Source organism: Hirundo rustica, chromosome 10 (assembly GCF_015227805.2).
Source record: "Hirundo rustica isolate bHirRus1 chromosome 10, bHirRus1.pri.v3, whole genome shotgun sequence".
In the NCBI taxonomy this organism is placed as follows: domain Eukaryota; kingdom Metazoa; phylum Chordata; class Aves; order Passeriformes; family Hirundinidae; genus Hirundo; species Hirundo rustica.
The window spans coordinates 19,359,354-19,383,771 of record NC_053459.1 but is presented as its reverse complement, the minus strand read 5'-3'; the positions used below and the strand labels follow the sequence as shown (position 1 = coordinate 19,383,771).

Below are 24,418 nucleotides of genomic sequence, written 5' to 3'. Positions count from 1 at the left end.
CACTGCATGTGATTATTCCTCCTAATTAGCAACCAGAAGACTAAGAATTGACTAAAGAAAAGGCCATATAGACACATAAAATGAGAAATAAATTATCCCAAACTTTTTTTTTTTTTTTTTTTTTTTTTTTTTTCCTGAATATCTACCTAGTACCCTTTCTAAATTAATCATCACTGCTCTGGAAGGTGGTGAAAGTGAGGAATACAGAATCACAGAAATGACAGAATGACTGGGTTGGAAGAGAACTCCAAGATCCTGATCCTGGGAGTGGCAGCTGGTAGAGAATAGACAGAGAACAGGATGGGGAGCAGGATGGGGAATAGGATGAGGAGCAGGATGGAGCACATGACAGGGAGCAGGATGGAGCACAGGACAGGGATCAGGATAGGGATCAGGATAGGGATCAGGACTCTCTGCAGGTGGTGCTGAGGCAGAAATGCCAGCACACAGCTCTCTGGGGTCTCTTGGGTGGCCTCACCACAACAAAAGAGGTTTTGCTTTCAGCAGCTGCAGAGACCGCAGCCCCTGGCTGCAGCCTTCCAGGAGGGAAGTTGCACCCCAGGTTGCTGTACAGAATCCCAATATTTTGGGACAGAAATCACAAGTCAGCATTTTCACCTGTGCTTGCATTGGTACAGTAATGACAGAAGTGCCAGTCAGATGAGCCCACAGGGTAGAATTAGCAGAACAGTGCCCCCCAAACACCTGTTTTTGGAGGTGTTGACGCATCCAGCTACCTCAGAGATAACTCTGGTCACGGGTGTTTGGCACCTGAGAGCCGGGCCCAGCAGCACAGAGCCTCCAGCAGCGCCAGTCTAGCAAAATAAATCTCACCAGACAAACTTGATTGCTTTTCTGATAGAAACAGAAAATTAACGGATGAAGGGAGTGCTGGAGCTGTAATATATTTGCATCTGAGCAGTGCATTTGATACTGTGCCTCATGAAATCTTTCTAGAAAAATTAGTTTAAATCAGCTTGAAGATGAACACTGTCTCCTTAATTGCAAACAGGCTGGAAGGCCATAAAGAGAGGCTGATAGGGAGTGGCAAAGCATGGAGTGGAAGATGAGGAGACTGCAGAAGAACCACAAAGCATACTCTTAATTTATATTTAATATCTTCACTGCTCATCTAGAAATGGTGAAGGAAACAACACTTTAATAAGATACGCAGACGAGATGAAACTAGGAGATGAAATTAAATCCTCCGCAAAAGATGCAAACAGATCCAGCGAGAGAAGCAGCTGGGTCAGGACAGTATGAAATGCATTCAGGGTTAGTTACAGAGCAGGAGACTGTGACCAGTTTTCTCGTTTACTGGAACAAACAGATCATTAGTTTTCATTGGTAGGAGGAAAGGAGGTTTGGGTTCATAATTTTGCGTGTCTGCTTCAATGGATGTGAGTCTTGTGCGCCTGAGGGTTTATGAAAATCCGCCTCTACCCCAGCACGTTGTACAATACGGATATTTTCTAAGTTAGTGACATAAGGCAGGATTTGACTTCCACATGGGTGACATTTCCAGACTGCAGTCTTCAGGACAGGCGTGTATACTCAATAATACTTGCTAAAAAAAAAAAAAAAAATAGAATTTGCTTGCTAAACCTCTGAAAGAGAACAGTAGGTGAATTCCATCTACTCTCTTCAAACTTGTGGGCACAAGTAAGAACCGAGCTAGAAACAAGCTATGGCAGCAAAAGGGCAGTGCAGTTTGGGGCAGGACAGGTTCAGATCACCTTTGTGCTCTTCGGCTCTTTCTACGCCTGGAACATTGTGTGCAGTTGTGGGAAGCTCATTAGCAAGGAGATATTGAAAAATTGTAGTGAGTTCAGAGAAGAGTAACAAAAATTATCAAGGGGATAGAGAGATTCATTTATAAGGGAAGATTAAAGGAACTAAATCAGTACTGGAAGAGCTGAATCTGTAATGCACTCAGAGAAAAATGGCTACAGAGATGTTACAATCCAGTGCTGAAAGGTACAAATGCCAAAGAAGGGGAAGAATTCAGTGGTGGGGTGTAAAAGGAAGTATGAAAATTGGAAATTAGAAAGGGAAAGAGATTAAATATCCAGAAAGAATTCCTGAGAGGGAACTCTCATGTGTTGCAACACTAGAAATTAAAGTGGAGAAAAAGCCAGGAGATGCAAAAGAGGGTGATCACCCAGACCCCCAGGGAGCCAGGAGATCACCGTGCTGCCCCCTGCTCTCCCTGGGATGGGCACAGATCCCCCTCTGGGGGTGACACGAGAGCAATGAATGTATGAATATGTATGAGACCATTGTTCACTGTGAGCTGAGGTGACAGTACCATTTCCTTCATATAATTTCAAATTTCCTCCGGTGAGCATTTGTTCAGAATGGCGAATTTGGACTCTGGTCTCTGGGCAATTTTTCCCTTGATTAACTGAGAGATTTAATGCTTGGTGGTACAGTGGGTCCAGACACACACAGAGGTTTTCTTCTCCATGTAAAATTTCCAGTTTAATCCCCCACACTTACAGTCATTTGTCATCACTCTACATAAATGCACCTTTATGCTCTTTGCCAACAGCACCAAACTCAGGGCGGATATCCTTTATACCTGGTCCAAGCCAACTCAGATCCCTCTTCAGGATTTCAGCCACCTAAGGATTGTGTGGCTGATGCAGCACAGCAGCTTGGGCTTCTCATCTATTTTGACTTCATACACGGTATTGCTTCCACCCCCCCAAATATTGATTAAGCCAAGCCAAAGCCTTGTACTAATCAGTGCAGCACAATTTGCATTGTCAGACACGTGAGCCCACTGCCACTGTGCTGTAAAGCAGCACCTGAGAGATCTGTTTCCAGAATGAGACAAGGTCTGCATGTTTTAGCTGAGATCAGCTCTCATGTCTTCTGTATCACCTATGCTCTCTTCAGGAGTAATTTTCTGTGCACCAGAAAATGTAGTTTGGCCCTCCCCCACTCCTAATGATAGTTAATTAAACCAATTCATGTGAGGTAAACCACCTTCCGTGAATGATTGAACAAAGGGAAGGATTGGATGGCTGCGTATCAACCTTGGATATAAGCTGATAGATCAGAGGGGAAAAAGTGGAAATTAATTAGATAGAGGCATCTTTGGGAGTATGGTTTGCCCCAACCCAAAAAGCAGCAGCCTAGGAGGAGAGATTCCTTTAAAACAGAGCTGGATTCTTCTGTCTCTTGCACCAGGTGGAACTCCTGAAATGAGCAGAGCTTGTAGGGAGCTTATCAGGAGAGGAAGCACACAGCTGCTCTGTGAACAGTGGCAACCAGTGGGGTGAGCTGTGCCTGCCTCGTTCCCAGCAGCTGTCAAGTGTGAATTCCTAATCTTTGCACAAAGCCGGAGATGGAGTCAAATGACTTTGTATTACCGTCATTTGTATTCTGCCTCCGGATACTTTCATTCCTCTTGCTTTGAGTAATATTTTTTCAACCTTGTCTTCCCATTAAAATTTCCTCTTCATTATAGAGCATTTCAATATAATTTCCTCCTGAACCGAGCTCAGGGTACAGCCCAACTAATAAGAATTGCATGATCTGCATTATTATGCACACATAATCCATTATAATTGAATCTTATTCCACTTTAATTGCACATGTTTACAAACACTGCAACAGATTATGTATTTTAGTTGGTTGTGCCATTAATGATTGAAAAGTCAATGCTATTTTGTGATGAAACCATTTTTGGCTTGCATAACAAGTGAAACAACACAAAACTTCTGAATAGTCACAAGACACATTTCTGACTTTCTCTGTTTTATTTGTTAGTGTGGAGAAGAGTTCTCCCCAAACTGAACCCATGCATCTTTAAAATTGCAACACTCTGTATCATCCAAACCATGTTCAGTCTTCCAGAGTTTGTCAGGATTTTAGTTAAACACCCGCTCTTGGTTGAATTTGGAAGCTAAAGGTACTTTAGTGACAGAGACTTTGTTGTTTGCCATGATTTACAACAGCCCCACCACCCACAAGAATGCTTCTGCATTTCCAGAGAAGAGCTTTGCACCCAGAGCTCACCATTTCTGAGCAGGCTGAAATTTCTGAGCATTACTGAGCAGGCCCCCAGTGCCCAGCTGGGACTTTTGCTTTTGGGCAGTGAGATAAGGTCAGCAGATGCAGAATTATTTAGGAAATGGACCTCCTGAGACTTCAGATACTGAAGAGAATTGGAAAATCTGGCAGCACGCTGTGCTGTTTTGGTGCAAGGTCAGTTAGATAAGTTAAGGATGTTCTGACATCAGTCAGGATGTTAAATCTAGCCACTGCCTAGTTTGTCATCACGTTTTGTAACAGGAACAAGGAAGCCCGATAGACCAGAATCCCCAGAAGAAAAAATACAAAAACCAAGTCAATATTTTCACCAAGACTTATAGAGAATGTACTTCTTTTTATGTGCCTTTTCTCAGATACATTTACCCTGTGTAGCTTTAACAGAGGTAGAAGTGCTTTTATCTGGGCTCTGTTCAGCTCTTCTTCACATGTTTATTCTGCTGCTCTGTGCAGGGCATTTCCTCACCCTAAAATCTGTCCTTCAGACATGAGTAACACCTTGCTGAAGATACTGACAGGACCACCAATTTTAAGCATCTTGCAAAGAGTCCTCAAAACTAACAGTAAATTTTTGTCACCACTGCATCACAAATCCAGTGGCTTTCCCTTGAGCCTCCCCTGATCCAGAAAGTCAGTAACTGGGACCTGGCTTCATGGCCCCAAATGTGCATAATGACTTGTTTAAACTACATTATCATTTAATAAAATATTATTATGCTAGTGAAGGAGAAAGGGTTTGTCCTGAGTGGAAGACAGGTTTTGGCAGAAATCAAAATGCAGGTGATGTGCTCAGCATCCTCAGGATGTGATTGTTTATGTCTTTGACAATAAATAATACATCACAGGCACTGACAAATGGAGCTTCACAAAAGTCTTGTGAAGTAAATCAGCAGCTGTTATCTAAGCACAGAGAGGGAGATGGGGCAGAAAAAGGTTAAGCAACTTGACCAAGAGGATACAGCAACCTGTGGCCAGGTGCAGCTCCTGGGGGTGCCCTGGTCTGCGCTGGGAAACACAAGCTCTCTTCTTCCCAATTCCCTTTCAGCTGCCAACTGCAAAGAAATGGCCACTAATTATGCATTTGGATACTGGGTTGTGAGGAGGATGTGAAACCAGGACATAAATTAATGATTTTTATCCTCTGTGATGGATTTATAGAGAATCTCAGTGGCTTTCATTTGGGCAGGCTGGGTTCTGCCATGCTTTATTGTTTCATCTATTGGATTTTTGATAAATATAAAGCTCTCCTGTGGGACAGGGGATCTGAAGTGTTTTGGGGTGGACTTAAGAAATACGGTATGATTCTGTGTTTATACCAGGAAGGCTTTTGTTTTGTGCTTTTAGGGATTTGGGCAGGAACCGTGCCCTTGTCATTAATTGTTGTGCATTGTGACTCAGAATAAACTTACTGCGTTCTTTAAACTATTTTCTCAGCATCACAAAATGTTTATACATGTTGTCTGTGTTGAAGTGGGAGATTCTGTGCACGTCTACACAGCTGTGTAAGATTCTAGATCAGGGGATATGCTGCTAATGCAGAGGTGATCTTGTAGACATTTATGTTTACTATTATTTATGGCACTTTGCTGTGATTTGAAAATACTTTGGGCTGATTCTGGCTAATTCACATAGCCTGGGTGCAGTAAAGGTGGGATTTCATTGCTCTAACTGCCTTAACCTTTTCTCCCTTCCTTCCCTTCCCTCCATGGACAACATCCTGCTGCCTGTAGCCACATCCAGATCTGTACTCTACAGCTCAGTGCAAAGTGGCCACAACCATAGTGGGCACTTGAGGTTTGCATTCAAGCCAAGAATTCTTTTGTGCTTTTAGGGTAGAGGATGTCAGCGTGCCCCTCTGTAGTCAGGATCTAGTGCTGACGAAATGCTTTGCTCTTCTGTGAGGAGAAGCATGGCAGAAGTGAAAAGCATCACTTTTACTGCAGTCCTTTCAAAGGAGCCCCTGTGGGAGCTGACTTTTGAAGGATTCCCTGCCTGTGGTGATGTCTGGTGTCAGCCAGGGAAGCCAGGATTCATGAGCACTGCCTCACAGGTGCTTTGTGAGGAGCTAAAGCTTTTGTTTGTGGGGAGCAGCTCTGCAGAGCTCTGGAAGGAGCAGCTCTGTAGCTACGGGGGAAGAGCTGGTACAAGGTCAGAGCCTTTAGAATGGGCAAAGAGGAAACAAACCATGCATGCACCGCATGTGTGCATTTGCATGCGTGTGAATATGCAAGTGGGTCTGTGGGTGTCATTGACTCCTCGTTCCTGGAAAACAGAGTCAAGTTACAAAATACACCCTCCTCCTTGTGTAAGCATAACTACATAAACCTCAAAAGACGAAAGAGGAGGGGTTTAAAGCCCTGCAAAAAGCTGTATCGAGGCTGAATCCCTTGCAAAATCCTCGTGCTAAATCAAACCCGCCTCAGCTAAATGATCTCGTACATTCTTCCATCACACAAACTATTAGTTTTACACTCTCAGTACTGAAAAAAATGGTCAAAAGTATTATCACTGGTTTTAACCTGGCAAAGGTATTTGCCGCTGTCCTGAGATGTGTCTGCCAAGCTTCAGGACCGAAGAAATTTTTATGTCTGAAGCTTTGTACATACAAACCTCTGGGTGGGGAGGGAATAAACTAGTTATCTGATGAGTTGGCACAGTTTTAACTAGTGTTGAGCAACTGGAAAATCTGGAAAGCACATCAGACTTGGGGTCCGTGGGGAAAAGAGGGAATTCTGCAGTTACCAGAGTTTTCCATAAAAAGAACAAATTAAAGGGAAAGGTGAGCAGGCAGAGCATTTCAAAGATAGAACAGTCTGCAGACAAGAAAGCATGGTGGTAAGACCATTAAAAGCCAGCTAGCAGAGTGATTAATGGAACAGAATTGCCTTTTGGTTCTTGGGAGGAACAGTCAATTGCATCCCAACGGGATCACCAGAGATGTGAGCACAGAAGTCAAGCCATCACTGAAAATCTGCATTTATTCTCTCTGCCCTCCCAAATACCTCTCCTTCCAGCAAACGCTGATGAGCTGAATTTCCCAGATCTACTGGGATTTTAGTGGGCAAGGTTGGTGTAAGAGGAAAAAAAGCAGAGAAGTGGAGGGATAGGGTTGGTAACATGCAGAGCTTGAAGAAGTTCTAGGAGTTCATTGAGTGGAAACCTGGGGGTGAGGACAGCTCTGGTCCCAGCCCCAGGAATTCCCTGAAGTCCTGGGAATGCCTGCAATGCAGATCCCATGGCCAGGGTGGGAGGTCAAATCTCAGCACAAATGTTTTCTGTCCCTGCTAGGTAGAGAGCTGGTAGCTGTGGAGCAGCTTTGAGCTCCTACCCAGGAGCAAATGGAGGGGGTTTCAAGCACCAGAAATACCCAACGATTAACTCAGCAGTGACTGAAATAAAAGAAGCGTCATGCATGGAAGAATATTTGGCATGCTTCCAGGCTTTAGCAAATACAAAACCCCATCAGTCTAAAGAAGCATTAGGAGTTTATGATGTGGAAATAACTGGCTGGTGTGTGACGCATTTCCAGCTTATGGTGAGCCATCTATTAGAAGAAAATGTTTTAGACATTCTGGGGCTGGATTCAGCCTCCCTGCTACAGGCTAAATGCCATGGACATGAGGCGAGGGTTTCAGAAAGAGAATATCCTGCCATGTGTGGAGAGGGAAGAGATCAGGGAACATTAGGCATAATTACTTCTCAGCTGTTTAGTGCTCAGATGAGGTGATGGGGAAAAGTCTTCTGTAATAGCTGAGTTGGGGCAGCTTCTGTCTGATGTGGTGATACATTTGCTGGCTTCTTCTTACTCTGAGGCATCCACTGGATGCACAGAAACCTTTTACAGTTTGACCATTTGACTTGAAGAAAGAGCTCAGAGTAAAAGGGAATCTGCCAAAATGGCAGGAGCGAGTGAACTGTTCTCAGTGCATCTATTTTAGCAGCAAGAAAAAAAAAAAAAAATAGGGTGGTTAGTCATGTGCAGCAATCAAGGTTGGCACAACCTTGGGTTTGAGTAGCAGCACTCCATCCTCTCCAGTGGAGTCAGGGAATGCAGAGCATTCCATGAACACCACCTGGCTCTACAAACCTCTTCAGCATCAGGAAAAATACTTGTTTTACAAAGGATCAAAGAGAAGCACAAGGGAATGCCCAAGAATCCAACAGCACATCCAGCAGTGACAGACGATGGCTGCCAGCCCGTCTCTATAGCTGCATTCTCCTTGGGAGTAAGCTGGGGGAAAGTATCAATAGGTCACTGACAAAGAGGGCAAAAAATTCTTCATCACCACTCCGAATGGTATTCACAAGCACTACAACAATTTCCTTAATGACCACTTTCTGGAGAGTGTTGTCTCCAGAGAAGTTCATCACTGGACTAAAATCCCAGGTAGTTTCAGGGGGGCAAGCCTCTTCCTTCCATAACCCTGGGAGTGCAGGAGCTGCCCCAAGGTATCTGCATTCTTCATGGTGATAGCAGACCCAGCAGTGCAGCTCTGACTCTAAGAATTGCCAGTTTTCACATAGAAAATACAAGAAAATGGGAGCCAAAACTCAACCCAGTCAAGCTGAAAAATGGGCCTGTATCAATTTTTATTTCCTTCTTTTAAACACTAATTTTCTGTCCTCTGGGTCTTTTTAATTCTTCTCTCTGCTATTTTTGTCAAAGACAAGATTTGTGCTTTTTTATTTGACACAGTCTTTTCAGTTCATCAGGGGGAAAAAAAATTAAAAAAAAGAAGAAGTTGTGGACGTATCTGTGCCAGCTACAAAGGATTACAGGGAAGAGTTCTCTGTTGGAGAAACTCTATTAGGTGTCACACAACACCAAAGGAGGGGAGGTTTGGTCCAAGCTCTTTACCTTTGGGCAGGCTTATATTCCCATTTTTAACCTTGTGACATTAAGAATCTTCCCAGAAGTAAATGTTCACTCTTCTCCCCTGAAGTACCAGGACTTCTCAAATTGTACAGGATCTGGACACTCACACACACACATTTGTTTCCATCTCAGACAATACCCCCTGGACATGGTGCACTTACTCTTCACGGCCTTTATAAAAGAAAACGTTCAGACATTTGCAGGAACAGAGTCCCTTTTGCTTCCTGACTTGAATAGCATAATAAATTTATGGACTTTGTAAGTACCTTCATGCTCAGAAGGCAGGGTCTGCTGCAAGATGAGTTTTAATACACAATCACAGAATGTCTTAAGTTGGAAGAGACCCAAAAGGTTCATCGAGTCCTATTCCTAGCCCTGCACAGGACACTCCAGGAGCCACACCCTGTGCCTGAGAGCCTTGTCCAAATGCTCTCAGAGGTCTGGAAGCGTTGGGGCTCTGACCACTTCACTGGGGAGCCTGTTCAGTGCCTGACCACTCTCTGAGTGAAGAAAGTTTTCCAACCTAAACCTCTCCTGACACTGCTCCAGCCATTCCCTCTGGTCCTACTGCTGCTCATCACAGAGAAGGGATCAGTGTCTACCCCTCCTCTTCCCTCTAAAAGGCGAAGCTGAGGAGATATTTGCTCAGATAAGAACAATTCCTTGACTGGCAACATCGCTGCTTCAGTCACTCCTCTGAAAATGTGCTGAGAGGCACTTTCACGGGCAACATGACACTTCAGCCACGCTGTTTTCCTGCTAGCCTGTTTTACATGAGCTAGACACCTGCTTTGTGCCAGTAGAAGGAGAACCTTTCCCCACGAGAATGGTGTCATTCTGCTGAGAAACATCACTGTGGCACAGAACTGTGGCATTTCCCAACAGATATGAGCCAGCCCAGCCAAAGCACCGGGGCACAACACGCCATGCACCAGCACAGCCCTGACCTGCCCTCACATCCCTGTGCCTGGGTGAGATCAGCAGGAGGCCAGACCTGGGCTAACACAGCCCTGCAGGGCTCAGTGTGATTATTCTGGGGGTAAAACGAGCTGCTGGCTGTCTGCAGGAGCCTGGAGCGCTGTGAGCACTGGGCTGTGAGCAGCACTGCAGCAGAGCAGCAGCCCTGCCTGCAGCAATGCTCGCTGCCCTGGGGATGCCACAGCCCTGGCAGGGACGGGGCTGGGTCCAGTGCTGCTCCCCGAGCGAAGAGCTGGGGGTTACCTGCTGGGGGACTGGGGAGGGAAACGGGGAGAAGGAATGCCAATGCTGGGCTGACGACTGCCTGCTCCTGCTGCCATTTCCTGGGAGCTGGGGATCAGACCAGTTCTATTTTCAGGATTTAGATAAAAGTTTCAGTCACAGGTCATGACTCCCTGGGTTACAAGGGATTCTGACCATATTTTCCTGCGGATGGGAACAAGAGTGCAGCTGCTCTGCTGTGCCTGCCAAGCTCTGTCCTGCCTGGCTGGAGTGCCCAGCTCAGGAAAAGCTGCTTCCTTCATCCAGAGGCCATAAAGATGCTGACACCCACAAACGTGCACACCAGGGGTATTCAGGCATGGTCCTTCAGTACATATTGTCTGTGTCCCCGACTGGTGCAAAGTCTCTTTTCTGTGCCCTCCTCGGGCACTGCCTCACAAGGCACAGGATTTCAGAGAATCACTGCAGAACTGGAGATCTCCTGACAGGAGCAGGAAAACAGAGGGCTGGGAGAAGGTTCTGCATCACTGAGCCCAATTGCCTGCAGTCACAGGCCATGTTTCATAAGATCCCCTTCATCCAGCACTGTAGCTGCTATCATAAAACTGGTTTTACCTAGTTAATTTAGTTTACTTTTTTACCTCCACCTCTTTGTCAAGAGGACTAATTTAATGTCTCATTCTCCTGATGGCTGGAAATCTTCCCAAAATTTCCAGCCTTCTACCTCTCTGTTCTTGGGTCAATGCTGCTCTTGAGTTGAAATATCTCTTCTCCATCTTTAGCCCTCCTCACCGCTGACTTGTAGAGGGCATTGACTTCTCTCAAAACGACAGAAAGGAAAGGCTGCATTTGCTGCATTTCCCTGCAGCTGTTTCTTGTTTTAATAGACTTTTTCTGGGTTTCTGTGCCAGGACTGCCTGCCTGGTGCTCCAGGTAAGATCTCATCAAGCCCCAGAGCAGAGGTCTTCACACTGGCTGTCTGATACATCATCATAGATTCACAAAGTCTATTGGGGCATGCCAAAACATCTGACTTCATTTTTTCTCTATTGTTTTGAAAGACTAAACCCCATTTCACAGAAATAGTGCATGTCAGGATTCTCTCAGTGCCCAGCCTTGCCCTTCATATGATCACATGCTTCTTCACACTTCCATCTCTCCTGCTGCAGCCTTCAAGTCCATCCTATTTTTTGAATAGTTTTCTGAACCTCCACTGTTTTGCTTATCCACCCTGATTTCATCTCAGACATAAATTTTGAAACATCTCCTTTTGTGCCAGGAAAATTAGAATTATAAATACGATCAATCTACCCCACTGACCCCAAAGGGGCACCAGGGTCACCACCACATCCCAAACTTTCTCAAAATATACTCCCCATAGTTCTCCAGACATTTCCTGCACAATTCCACTAATCCCTGTTTTCTGCAGTTTGACTAATCTTGTCACCATGTCAAATACGCCATAAAAGTCCAGAGAGATTAGATCTACTGCACTGCTTTTGTTAAGAAAATCAATTATCCTATCAAATAAAATCATCAAATGCATCTGACACAACATTGCTTTGGTAAAGCTTTGCTGCATTCTTCCCTTCAAAAAGAAGTCCCTTTACTTCCTGAAGCTTTGTATAACTTTGAGGCCAGAACAAACAGCCTTTAGTCGCAAAGATCATATTTTTCCTTTAAAAAATTTACTGAGTGAGTGGTACACAAAGGGGTGACAGGAACAGTGACAAAAGGGTGACAGGAGCAGTGGGATCCAGATCCCATACAAATCTGGTCTAGCAAAGCCACAGCAGAACAGCACCTAACCTCTATTACTGGCCTTTCTACAGTTTTTTAAAAAAAAAAATGTTTGGGTTTTATTACATTCTTTAATTCAAAAGAGGTTTGAAATGGTGTTTTTTATAGGGTCAAAGTACAGACTCATGGGTTTAGGACTCAAGTAGACAAAGTTCTGGAAAAATAACGTAAGACCTGGATTTTCACAAGACTGGTGGAAACAAAATGCTGAATCTTTTCCTATGGCAGTGAGGAAATCTCTTCCCTAAAAGAGGCCAGGGACTTTGCAAGTGCATAGAAGCTGGTGATTAGAAATAAAAATAAAATTGTGACTATTACATGTGTTTTGTTTGGGTTTGTTCCAAAGGCTTTGGATGGTGCAGATAATGGGTTATTAGATGTTCACAGCCTCCTGGCTGGAGATCTAATTTTTAAGTATTTCTATATCTTTTGGTCACTCATGAAAAAGGGCCTGGGTTTGGGGACCTGGTGGGCTCCTTTGTGCTAAATTTGTGACTGAATTATCCCCACAAACATATTTTGTCTCCCTGTTTCCCCTCCTCCCCTCATCCTACCCACTGAGGAACTCCCTGTTCTTGCCTCAGCCAGGGCAGCTTTTTCACTCTTCTCCCTGAAACCTAATTTTTGTGATGTTACTCTCTCTCAGGATGACCAGATGTGATTGCAGCGCCAGTTTTCCATAGCTCTGGTGTGTGAGGAAGCCCGAAAGAGATCATCAACCCACAGATGTGCAGTTTGTGTGAGGGAGGAAGATGGGGGCAGAGGAGGGTGGAAAGCCATGAGCTGGAGGGGTTTCAGTGCCAGCAATGCTGTGGGTTTTGCTGGTCATATCACATCTTTATGATTCTTTTTCTTGTCCTCAAGCCTGAGGAAGAGTCTATCATTCACTGCTTGCTCCTCCACTACTCCTTTGCTCAGCATAGCCCTTGGCCAGGGCTCTGCATTCCCTCCTCCTCAGCTCTGGTGTCCATCAGGACTGTTCCAGTAGCTCCTCAGACACATCCCCAAGCCAGGCTGTGCAGGTCTGCAGTAAGGTTTTTTACTAATTGTTTGTACTACGCACACACAATAAAGATGGCGAGTTAATGAAAATTAAGAAAAACGAGGGCATTTCACTTGAGCTGTTCTAGGACCGTCTCAAACAGCCTTGCATGGGCAATTTACCTCCTACTGCTATTAGAAAAAAGTAAAATGGTCAGTCAGAAGAGAATGGAATTAGAAGAGAAAGTAATGAAATTCGAACACGATTATTATCGAAGACAGGCTCTAATAGGATACCAGAGTCCAGTTGAAAGTTCAGACAAATTTGAGCTTAGTGGCAAAAAAAAAAATCCCCACTGAATTTTCTGTTTCACAAAACAGTTTTATGAACCTAATAAGGAAAGTTTAGGAAATTTGATTGTGCAAGGGGAAAACTCTTGTCATAATTAATCCAACTCAGAAATCAGATGCCAGCAAAGGGGGAAATTTCCTTCTCATTTATATTCTTGACAAACCACTGAAATCAGAAGAACTTCAGGAAAGTTTAAGACCTCCTTTGTAAAACTATATTGCTTGACAGTAACAAGGCTCATACTTACATTTAGATGGTTCTCTCATCATACTCAAATATTATTGACTGTCATTATTTAAGGGACTAAAGATCTCTGGAGAAAAATCCAATATCAGGATTGAAGGTTTTCAAAGCAAAATGCATTTTTATATCTGGAGATAGAACTTAGAGCAGACAGTACTACTTATACAGTAGAGAATATAACATATGTATCATCACAAGTGCATAAATGTAGAATCTTGATCCTCCATGCCATTAGGAATAGCTATACTAAAAAATAACGGTGTGAAATTTCTTCATGTCAGATATTCTAAGGAATATTCTAATAAGTGAATCGTTGAGAGTTACTGAAATAAAGCACAGAAATAGCATTGGGCACACAATGTCTTTTTGTTCAGTGGCTGCACTGCTCTTGACACAATAGAGCAGTCCCTGGAAAAGAACCCTGAAAGGACTGAGCTGGCCAAAGTAATTAACGCACACGATTGTTTTCTCTGCAACAGAGAGGACAGAAAAATCACATCTGCTTTTGGACCCAGACATGTATTCCTCATTGTGGTGTGTGGGAGAGACGTCACTTGCAATCAACCCTGTGTTCCTCTTCGGCTCCACATCAGAGTTCCTTCAAGCTATCCTGCATTCTGCCTGACCCTGGCACAGGTGGGAGCATCTCCATCCACTGCTGGAGAGCCGCTCTGTATTTACACAGGTGGAGCTAAGAGATTAATCATCTCACCATTTCTTTACCCCTTTGATAGGTATCACTTGGATTCCTTCTGTCTTGAAATCCCATCTTGACAAACACTGAAGTTTCTCTGACCTCAAATGCAGCCCCTGTTTTGGTTCTGCCCTGAGTTTTACAACAGAGACAAGAGGGCAGCGGTGATGATAGCACCACAAATGCTGCTGGCTGCCCACACACCCACATTACTGCCCACAAGGGCCCTGCTCTGCCTCCCAAACAGTGGCTCCTGGTGCTGTTTGGAGCTGCCTCTCACACAGGAAATTCAAATCCTGCAGGCTCTGTGAAGGCAGGAGCCCATCACTGGTGCAGGGCGTTGAGCCTCTCATACCCCACAGTCTGGGGAAATCCCAGTGCCCTCTTTGCTGGGAAAGGCTGTGCCAGGCTCAGGAGGGAGTCCTGGGGAAACAAATCCCCATCACAGGGTGCTTCATGCTCCAGGGCCCTCCTGCCATCCCCAACATCCTGTCAGTGCTCCTTTGCAACAGCTACAGCACACGGTGCCCCACACACACCTGCAAGGACAGAGGCCTCCACACCAGGGAGCATCTTTCACACTTGACAGGTGCCTGCCACATCTGCACGTCTTCAGAGATCTCCCTGCTCTGGAGGCTTCCTGACCCTTCCCTCCCCACTAAACCTGATCAGAGCAGAGGTCCTGTATCAGACCAAGAGGGACAGAGGTTCTTTGCTTGGTGGATTCACCCAAGCTAGATTTGAGGAGACATCTGATGATCTGTTATTCACCTTTACTCTGCAAATGTCTGTCTGGAGAGCCAGGCAGGCACCCCAAAGAGTCACTTTTGCTTTCCTGAGGGATAACATTGGAGCTGGCTGCTGGGGGTTGAGCCCTGCTCAAGCCCACCAGCCTGGCAGGGGTTAAAGTTCCAGCTGGGACTACCAGGAGAGCAAGCAGGAGCCAGTGAGCATGGGGGCAAGAAGGGGGGGAGTTGTTTTAGTCATCTGTGCAAAAGCAATAGCAGCTCTGAGGGGAAAAAAATCCAGGTAAATAAACATGGTGTGTGAGATAAACGAGACCCTGGGGATGTTTGTTCCTGCACTACCAGATCCATCATGCTTCCCCCTAGGGGTATTTCATTTCCAGGGACTGGGGTTTTTTTACTGCGCCGAGAGGCATTTGGAATGTGAGCAGGGAAATCAAGTAAAGAAAAGCATCCTTTCTGCAGTCTCTGTGGGTGGGAGGAGAGGGGATTAGAGGAGTGAGCCAAGGGTTAGAGGCACAAGGGGTGCCTGTGGGGCACATCAGAGTGCCTTTATCCTTAAACACAGTCCCAGCTGCATCACCAGAGCCTGATCCTGCAGCATCCTGGTCACAATGCAGCTGGGACATCAGTTGCAGAAGTACAGACTTCCTGGGACCGTTTTTCCAGGTCTGTTTTATTCCCACCATTAAAACATCGCTGGTTTCTGTGGTGTGAAGCTCCAGCTGGGAGCTGCTGCAACAGGGGGTTGTGTATTGTTGGAGAAATTCTCATGCAGCGAGGATGTGGCCCCTCATCCCAGTAGGGATGAACTCCACAGCTTGTAATGCATCTTCTGTGCCTCTCTCAGAGGCCAAATTTTGAGTCAAGGTTACTTCTAAGACTCTGAAAATAGAGCAAGTACAGACACAAAAACTTAAATAATCTTCTTAAAACTTTTCAGAGCAGAGAAAAGGTGTGTCTGCGGACAAGTTGTTCCCTTTTGGTTGTTGTTGTTTTAAAAACTCATAAAAGTGGAGAAATGATGAAACATTACTTCAATACCCATAATGAGTATAAAATCATTTCAAGCAGGTATAAACAAATACCATTAGGTAATTAAAACCAGAGATAACTGACTGGCTAAATTCCTCCGGAGTCCATTTCAGCTTTTGATGAGACATCGATATTTTTGTAGTGCAGAATTGAAAAATTCATCAGAGAGGGTGGAAAAAAAGAGATCAGTTTTATCAAGGAAAAAATGTGTGTTCATGCCAGAGGAGTATCCCTGTAGCTTGTCTTAAAAGCAAAGATTTATCATTCTGCCTATTTCCTCTTGGAAAGCCTCTGCTTGGTTTCCAAATACCATTTTTCCCCAACTAATTTATTCATAAACACATCCTGTGTCCTCAGCTGCTGTGGTGATGGGGAAGAGGTGGCAGGTTTGTACAGACACTCTAAGCTTTTCTTTATGGGGAAGAAATAACTTTGTACAAAACATATATATACGTGGAGATGTATATTTAGGACCAAATGTTGTCCTCAGTGGTATAAATCCCAAACCACTCTGCTTCAGTAAGTATAATCATATCCCTCTGGTCACTCCGCAGGAAAACTGAGAGGAGATTTTGAGCTTTGGTGAATATTTGGTGTTCACAACCATAAATCCTGTGCTGGTGGATTTATGTGCCACTCTAAGCGCCTTCTGCAGAACATAGATCAGGAAAATTAAAAAGTGGCATCTTGTGTGAGGTTTCTCCTGTCCCCACCAGCAGGTGTTTTCTCCAAACAGGCTGGGCTTTGAGCCCAGCCCAGGCAATGTCCCTCCTGCTCCTTGGCTGCTGTGAAGCTGCCACCACAGCCCTTCTTCACCCTACAAACAGGCCTGCACTCCCACAGCATCTCCCACGAGAGTCTGTGGTGCTCTCAGACAGAAGAGCCAAAGGACATCAGACATTGTTCTTTCCTGAGTGGACGTGTGTGATCGCACTGCACCAAATTCCCTGTACCAAGTGGAGGCTTCTCAGGCAGTTTTAGCCCCTTGCTCTTTGGAATTTAAAGTCCATCAGCAAGGCAGCAACAATATAAACTTAACCAGACTGAATTTCAGTTCTCAGGAAAAGCTCACAAAGGAATTTACAAAGGCAGAGGATTATTAGTTTAAAAATGGGGTAACTGAGGCTACAAAACAGCCTCTCCATATTCCTGCTCCTGGCCTGGCCATTTACCTGTCTGCTTCTGTTGTTTCACCGAAAACTCCCTCACTATGGCATGGCAAAACCCCCTTTCCTCCCCCTTTGCACTCTCTCTCCCCAACTGGATCTTTCCAACTTGATCTTTCACTCCTGGAGTGCAGAGCTCCGTGTACAGCACCAAATCATCAAAGAAACCCAAAGAGCATCTCACTGATGCAAAGGACCTTTCAAAAGAGAGGCAACAGAAATAGAAGCACGAACTGCATCAGACAAGTAACTATTCCACCAAAGCAAGGCAGCAGCAGCTGAGTAGAGAATAAAAGGAGGAACAGATTTAAGGAGATACTTGAATCCTGAAGAAAGGAGAGTTCTGTATAGCAGATGATTTACAGGGGGGTGGAAAAAAGGCAAAAGAATTATCTAGCAATATTTTGCTAAAGTTGCTGGGGAAGCAATATTAACATAGGAAGAGGAAAGTGTGGACAGAAAAAGCAATCAAGAGCTGGAGGAACAGCCAGGCACTGTGTGTAAAATCAGCGAGCACCTAAAGTGGCCAATTTGGTGTTTCTGTGAAAGCTGGATAGCACAATGCTTTGTCTGTCACAAAGCAGGGTCGATTGGAGCAGTGCTTCAGGAAATTATTGAACAAGCAAGAAACAACCTCTGATCATGGCATTCCAGGAGAGGAGTAAATCCACAGAATTGCACTCAGGGCTTAGACCAATGTGGCCTGCAAATGTCTGAGCAGTAATCCATTGCTTAACAAATGGGAAAGCAGCAGGCAGCAATTGCTGCTCAGCAGAACTGCTCAGAGCAGGGAACCATCTCTGCCCAAGAGTCTCACACAATATCAGGCTGAGAAAGCACTGCTACTGAGAACCAGGCTGAGGAGAGTAAAACTGTTGAAGTGTGAAATCCTGTTGGAATTACTCAACAATCACACTGGAGACTGGCCCCAGCTGCTGGGTGTGCATCCTCAGATACATATTTTACCAGCCTTTAATCAGGAACCATTCCCTGGGCCCAGCAAGCAGCATTGTGTAAGCAGCCTGTTTTGTTGGATTCTGGTTTGTTGCTGTTCAAACTTGCAGTCAATCTTCAGTGATTTGCTGAAGAGGATTGGGCATACTGAAAATCATTCAATTTCATCATCTCTACCAAAAGAATTCAATAGTTTACACCACCCATTGTTGTAAAAGATGATCAGTGAGCCTGGATTTCCCCTGCAGGTGATCACAAAGGATGCTTGACCTGTATCACTGTGGAAAGCGTAATAAAATCAGTGGTGTGGCCCCTGTTTGCACCAGCAGAAGCATTCTACAGAGGAAAGGAGATTTATTCTCGTGTCTTCACTGATAACTGTCTTAAATACATTTCAACTCTGCTGCTCCTCAATACCTCAGGACTAGACACGGTTGCACTATGTGAAAGTTTTGATGCTTCTGAAAATTAGCTCTTCTTTAGGATATATTTGCCCTAGTGAACATCCTAACTGGCAAGTATTAAATAATTGGTACATCTAGAAGTGCAGAAAAACTGTAAGCTCTCAAAGATGGAGTGGAAAGTTAGGGAAGGAAGGGTTAACCAGCCTTTATTTTTACCAGCAACTGTATTTGCTCTGTTCCCCATCTGCCCCCGTGAAGTATGAAATGCAGCAGATGTTTGATCCTGATCTATCAGCCTCCATATAAATGAAGGTTGAATTAGTGAAGAAGAAAGCAGAGTAATGTTTGCCAGAGAAGAGCAAGAAGATTTCCGACACCTGGGCAACTTAATGGTGGCAGATGGCAAAAGCTGAAGGCAAAGAGAGGGAGCGATGTGCACCAGCAGCTGGTGCACAAATGGGGAGTGGAGAGGCCTCCACTGAAACTGCACAGGAAGATTTTAACACCAGCAGTTCTGTAAGAACGATAGTGTGAATATACAAAGAGGAGCCTGTGTTTTAATTCAGACAACTATCGTCAAAAGTACCCGATGGATTGTCAGCCAAGGAGATTTTCACAGCAAGGAGCCATCTATTTGCATCGAACGCTGTCAGTCTGCATAACAGCAGCTTCTGGGTCATTTAACAACACTCCAGATGTAGTTATTTTCTCTTAGGCAAGCGGCTCAAAAAAGAGCTGTGCAAGAAAAAGGCAGAGCTGGAGTATAAAGGGGGACAATCAAGCAGCATGTGGAAGCGATTAGCCAGTCACTGTGATGTAACTCAGTTAAATGAACACTTGGGTGTCCTGTGGCTCTCAGCACAAGACTGCAAGACTGTGGCCAAACACGGGGTTACATTCACACGGGTGCTGCCTATTCTGCCACAGGAAAAAGAAAGGAAACCAGGCAGAGCCGTAAATCTGGGGACTGACATCAGTGAGGTTTCTTGATAGTCTTTTAATTTAAATTACAGAGGTGAGATTAATGGTTGTTGTCAAGATAATTGTTAGGAATTTATCTTCACCCACACTGGACTCGTTGTTTTTAGGGAATAGCTGCCCTCTGCAAAACTCAGATCTGAATTCAGGCTCCACAACGCCCAAGAAGTGCACAACAGAATTTGGCCCTTTCTGGAGGTTCCTTTTTCCTGCTAGAATAGTTTTCACTGAGGCCGTGATTATACATCCAGAACACAACCTGTTACCTGTCGTGCACACCACACCTGTTGTGCACCAGGTTCAGTGCTGCACTGAACACTGACACTCTACAGAGACACCCAGCGTGGAGGAGTCATCAACACATCATTCCTGCAATTCCTTTAACACACCACTCACACCAAGTATCTACGGATTAGTGAGACTGCCTGCTGCTGTTTCAAAAAGTCTCAGCAAGTGGGTAGAAGGAATGCTGTCTGATAGGTATGCAGCTTCAAAATATACTGTTCCTAGAGAATTTGTGACCACAGGAGGAGAACACAATATTGTATGTGCAACCTGGGGCTTTAATTGTATCACGTCCTTTCCCTTGCAAGTAGAAATGCGTATTTGTAACAGATAGTCACACTTTCTAGTTATGTATCTATCAAATTCCTGCATAATAAGGATGACTCATAATGAAATTATGCTGTAGTTGTTCTGTTCATTATATTATTTGGCTGACTGTCAGCATGCAAACTGCAAACCTCCTGAATTCCTCCTGTCCTTCATGCTCCTTGGCCATTTCCTAACTAGGCACTGGTCAGAAACCGACAAAGGCAATTTAAATTGTTGCAACTCCTTCGGAATCTAAGGGTTTTCTCAGAGGGTCCGCTGCTGTACAGCTGAACAGCAATTTCCTCTCCTACAGAATAGGATTTTCCTGATGGAAAGCAGAGTGGAAGCACATGGGAGCCCTCTGCTTCCCTGGACAATCCTGTTTGCAGCATTCATACGGTGCAGGTAGACAGAAAATTGGCATACCTGATCAAATCACCACTCCCCTGCTCCCTGTATCTTCTTTCCAGCAAGGAGCAGATTGGTGTGCCAGAAAAATGCAACAGCAGTAGAGCCATAGGAAGGATGGGGAGTGCCCCTGTCCCATCACTGATGGCAGCCACTGCTGCTGCTCAGTGCTTAGAAAAAGCCTGAGGAAAGGGAGAAGATCATGGAATCTCTCCCTAAGACTGAACAATGTTAAATAATCAGCTCCAGATCTTTCTGGTCATTCCCTGCCTATGCTGCACACCTCAAACGGTTTATTCCCCCCTTCAATTACCACCCAAAGTAAGAACCTCTCCTCTCCATTCAGTCACACAACCCTCACAGGCAGCTCTCACCTGCTGTGCCCCAAGTCTGAGTGATTTTAACTTACTGTGAAGGACTAAGGCCCTTGGGATCACTCTGGCAGAGAGGTCCATGAGGAGGGGGAGCTGAGGGAGATTTTTGTGAATCTTCTTATATTCAGCATACACAGCTGGGGAACTGCAAACATGGGTGGCAACAACCACCTGCTTTAACCTGGCATTGATCATTCTTGTGTCCAGTTCAGCACTGAAATCTCTCAGAAGAAAATCAGCAAAGCCAGGACTCCTAGACCTGGGTATCTCCAACCAGACTCTTATGTCTCATGAACTGCTGTGTCATGCCACTTACAAATCAACGACACAGTGAGACCCTTACTGAAACAGAAATATATTTCTTGGGACAATGAGAACTTTTCTTTTTCTCCCTTTTCTTTTTCTGCCTTAATCACTACTTGTCTTAAGGTGAATGTTGGGCACATGAAAGATGCATGATAGGTGACACCAAAAAAAAAAAAAAAAAAAAAAAATTCTTTAAATTATTCAGAAAGAAGATATTGTTCAGTCAGCCCTGCTATCAGTCAGCATGTAGTTGTCTACCTTGAGATTCCTGCCTACAAATTCAAAGTCCCCTTTGCTGCCACCAGTTCTGGGAGAAGCTGGATGTGCTAATAATACCCCACTGTAAACTGAGAAACAAAACTGGAGCCTTGAGCCCTCCCCTCCAGCCCACTGACCGTGTAAGGAGCAGTGGGTAAAGAGGGAAAGGGAGGATGTCCAAGAGCAACAGCAAGTGTGGCCATGGGGAAGCACAGAGCGCAAAGGCAGCTCTGTTAGGAGCAGCAAACATCATGATTGTGGTCCCTGCAGATGTCCCCATCTATGGCTGGCTTGCACCAGCAACAAGCTTGCTGTCACTCCCAGCTTCAGTGAATGCCAGTGCAGAAGGAGCAGAGACCAGAGGCCCATGCCATGCACAAACCCTGACTTGCTGTTTGGTAAAGGAAATCTGCCATTTGTGCTATCCTAGCCCTTTCCTTCCCAGGGTGTGAGGCAGCTGGGATTTCATTGTGATCTGCTTTCCTCCTTAATCTCTCCCAACACCATTCATTTGTGAGATGTCTCCTGAATGGTATTTTCATTTAGAACAAAGGGCTGTGAAGCAGGTGCCACTAAAAAACAGACAGGTGTGGAACAAGCAGCAAAAGAGCTCCCCACTAGCTCTGTCCCAGCCTGCCTTGGCTCCAGGGCACCTCTCCAGCCCACATGTGCCTTTGCTGCTGGCAGAGACACATCTGTGCTGGTGGCTCCTACTTTTGTCCACTAGAAACCACACTGAGCTCAGCAACACCAGTGATAGCAGATGTTAACAAACCTTTCTGCATCTTGACCTGGGCTGGACAGTAACTGACCACCAAGAACAGGCTCCAAGGTCTCCTCAGAGCACAAACATCTCTGAGCCGGGATTTGGTGATTAGCACAGCTTCGCTGAAAACAGCAATGCATCTCTCACCACCTCTCTTCCCTACATCACAGGCACCTCGAACTCTCTGCATTGGTCCTATTTCTTCTGCCCACCATCACCCAGGTGCTGCTTTCTTTGAGGTTTAGACTGCAAGTCCCCTCCATCTGCAAACAGCGTTTTGCCTTTTGAAAAGCGTGGCGTGCATCTGTGACTCTGCGCACACAAAGCGCAGCGCGGTCCCTACATCCGCCTCGTTCTCTTCGTGCCACAGCTGTCTCGCAGAGTTTTAAGAACTTTCAGCTTCCAATCACTACTTGCACTAAGTCCTGCGCCAGCCTCAGCTTGCGGCGGGGGCGGATGCTGCCGGCTCCTCTCGCTGCTCGCATCAGCCGGGAGAGCCACGGCACCTTCCACTCCCGGCAGGGATTTTCTCTTTAGTTTCGAAACAATGTGTGAAAGCCTGCTCTGCAGAAACAGTAGCCTCAGTAAGTTTAAGGATGACTGAAGCCGTTTCCTCTCCCGGCGAGGTTTAAGAACTACGGAGGGATGAACGGAGTTAGACCTATCGCTGCGTTCCTAGCAGCCATCCTATTACAGCCCTGAATAAAAGCAGGAATGGCATGTCTGGCCCGGGTTAATAAACCCTGCGGAGTGCATGCCTAAAAGCGCTACGAAACAGCCTTAAGTCAGCTGGAGAAAACTAATTTCAAGCATGGCTGTCTAGCGTGCCTGTCATCCCTATTATCCTTCCCAACTCTTTCAGACATTTTGAGCAGCGAGAAGTAAGCGATGAGTTAGCAGGGGTTGTGACATTAATGGTCCAAAAAGGTTCGGGCACCGGGAGGGGACGATGACAGCACTTAACAACCGGTGGCAGTTCGGAGGATTCCGCTGGATCTCTGTTTGTTAGTAACCTCGGAGGAAGATGTGACAGCTCTCGGAGGTAGGATTTGCGCGGGGAACAAAGGGAGCTGTCGCTGCCCGGCTTTCCGAGCGCAGCCAGGTGCGGCGGCAGCGCCGGGGAGGGAGGGGTCGCTGGGTGATGGGGGGAGAGCAGGGGCTGGAAATGCTGTGGATAGCCCTGTGTTTTACGGCAGAAATGCCGCGGGGGGACAAACTGGCTCGAAGCTCGCTGCCTGCTGAGTGTGCATTCCACGCTGTTCTCCCCGCGGAGTAAAACGCGTTAGAGGTCATGCAAGAAAACACTTTACTCCTTTTCTACCGCTGGCAGGAGGGAGAGGGGAAAGCTGCCCTAAAGTAAAAGGGGAAGAGGAAAGCTATGGAGCCTGTAAGATGCGGGAGACATGCTATTATTGTGTAAAATGTGTCTGGAGAGCCGCCGATGTCATTTGAAAGGGGGAAAACATTGGCGGGGGATGGTGGTGGGAGGAATTTTCCGGGTGAGGGACTCCTTAGGTTATTGTAAAAGAAGGCGTGATGTGTCCATCCATTTTGCATAATCAAAGCTTTCTCTGCGCTGTTGGCATTGTTTTGCTGGACGAGAAATGTAGTTTCAGACAGAAAAAGGCACGATTTCCTCCCGTGCCACTGCCAACCCCCTGACTCCCTCCTCCCCCTGAGAAACCTGTGTGGGGAAGGATGTACACAAGGTTTAGCTGGATGCTGAAAGCGCTGGGAGCAAGGGCTGAGGGGGAGAATGAACGCTCAGTCACATAACAGGAAGGCTTCCCCTTGAAAAAGCTTGTTTCGCCCCGGCCAGGAGTCCAAGAGGTGACAGGCAAAGTTAGAAGCCTCATGTACTTTTTTTAATGATGTACCAATTTAGCATCACTAGACGAGAAAATGTCTGAACCTCAGGGTCAGGTCTGCGTGGCCAGACAGGGCAGTGGGGTCTGCACGGGGTCCTGGGCTCTGAGTTCATCTTTTTGAGTGTGTGTGACCCTTGCCAGGATGAGCAGCAGGAACATAATGAATGAAAAATCATATACCCGTGCTTATGCAGAGCCCTTATCATTTGGTGTGTTTGATCTGAGTGTGATGTTCCCTGGGCTGATGAATTGTTTCAACTTGTTCATTAAAGTTTCATTTCCAAACAACAGAGAGGCTTCAGAGTGAGTGGTATTTAGTAACAATAAAATGTTCTGCTGGTGGAAATGCTTCTCAC

The 24,418-nt window shown here is 45.5% G+C and overlaps 1 protein-coding gene across 6 annotated transcripts in view; it reads left to right on the top strand.

The window, feature by feature from the left end:
- The window catches only part of LOC120757397 (calcium-activated potassium channel subunit beta-2), a 134,458-nt gene that overhangs the window by 20,003 nt on the left and 90,037 nt on the right, over positions 1-24,418 (top strand). For 4 of the 6 annotated variants that reach the window (XM_040074702.2, XM_040074700.2, XM_040074698.2 and 1 more), the window contains exon 1: positions 22,700-23,236. The exons of the other annotated variants lie outside the window; for them this stretch is intronic. The gene's annotated coding sequence lies outside the window, so the exon portion shown is untranslated. Of the gene's footprint in view, positions 1-22,699; positions 23,237-24,418 lie in introns of those variants that run through there. 6 annotated transcript variants of the gene reach the window in all.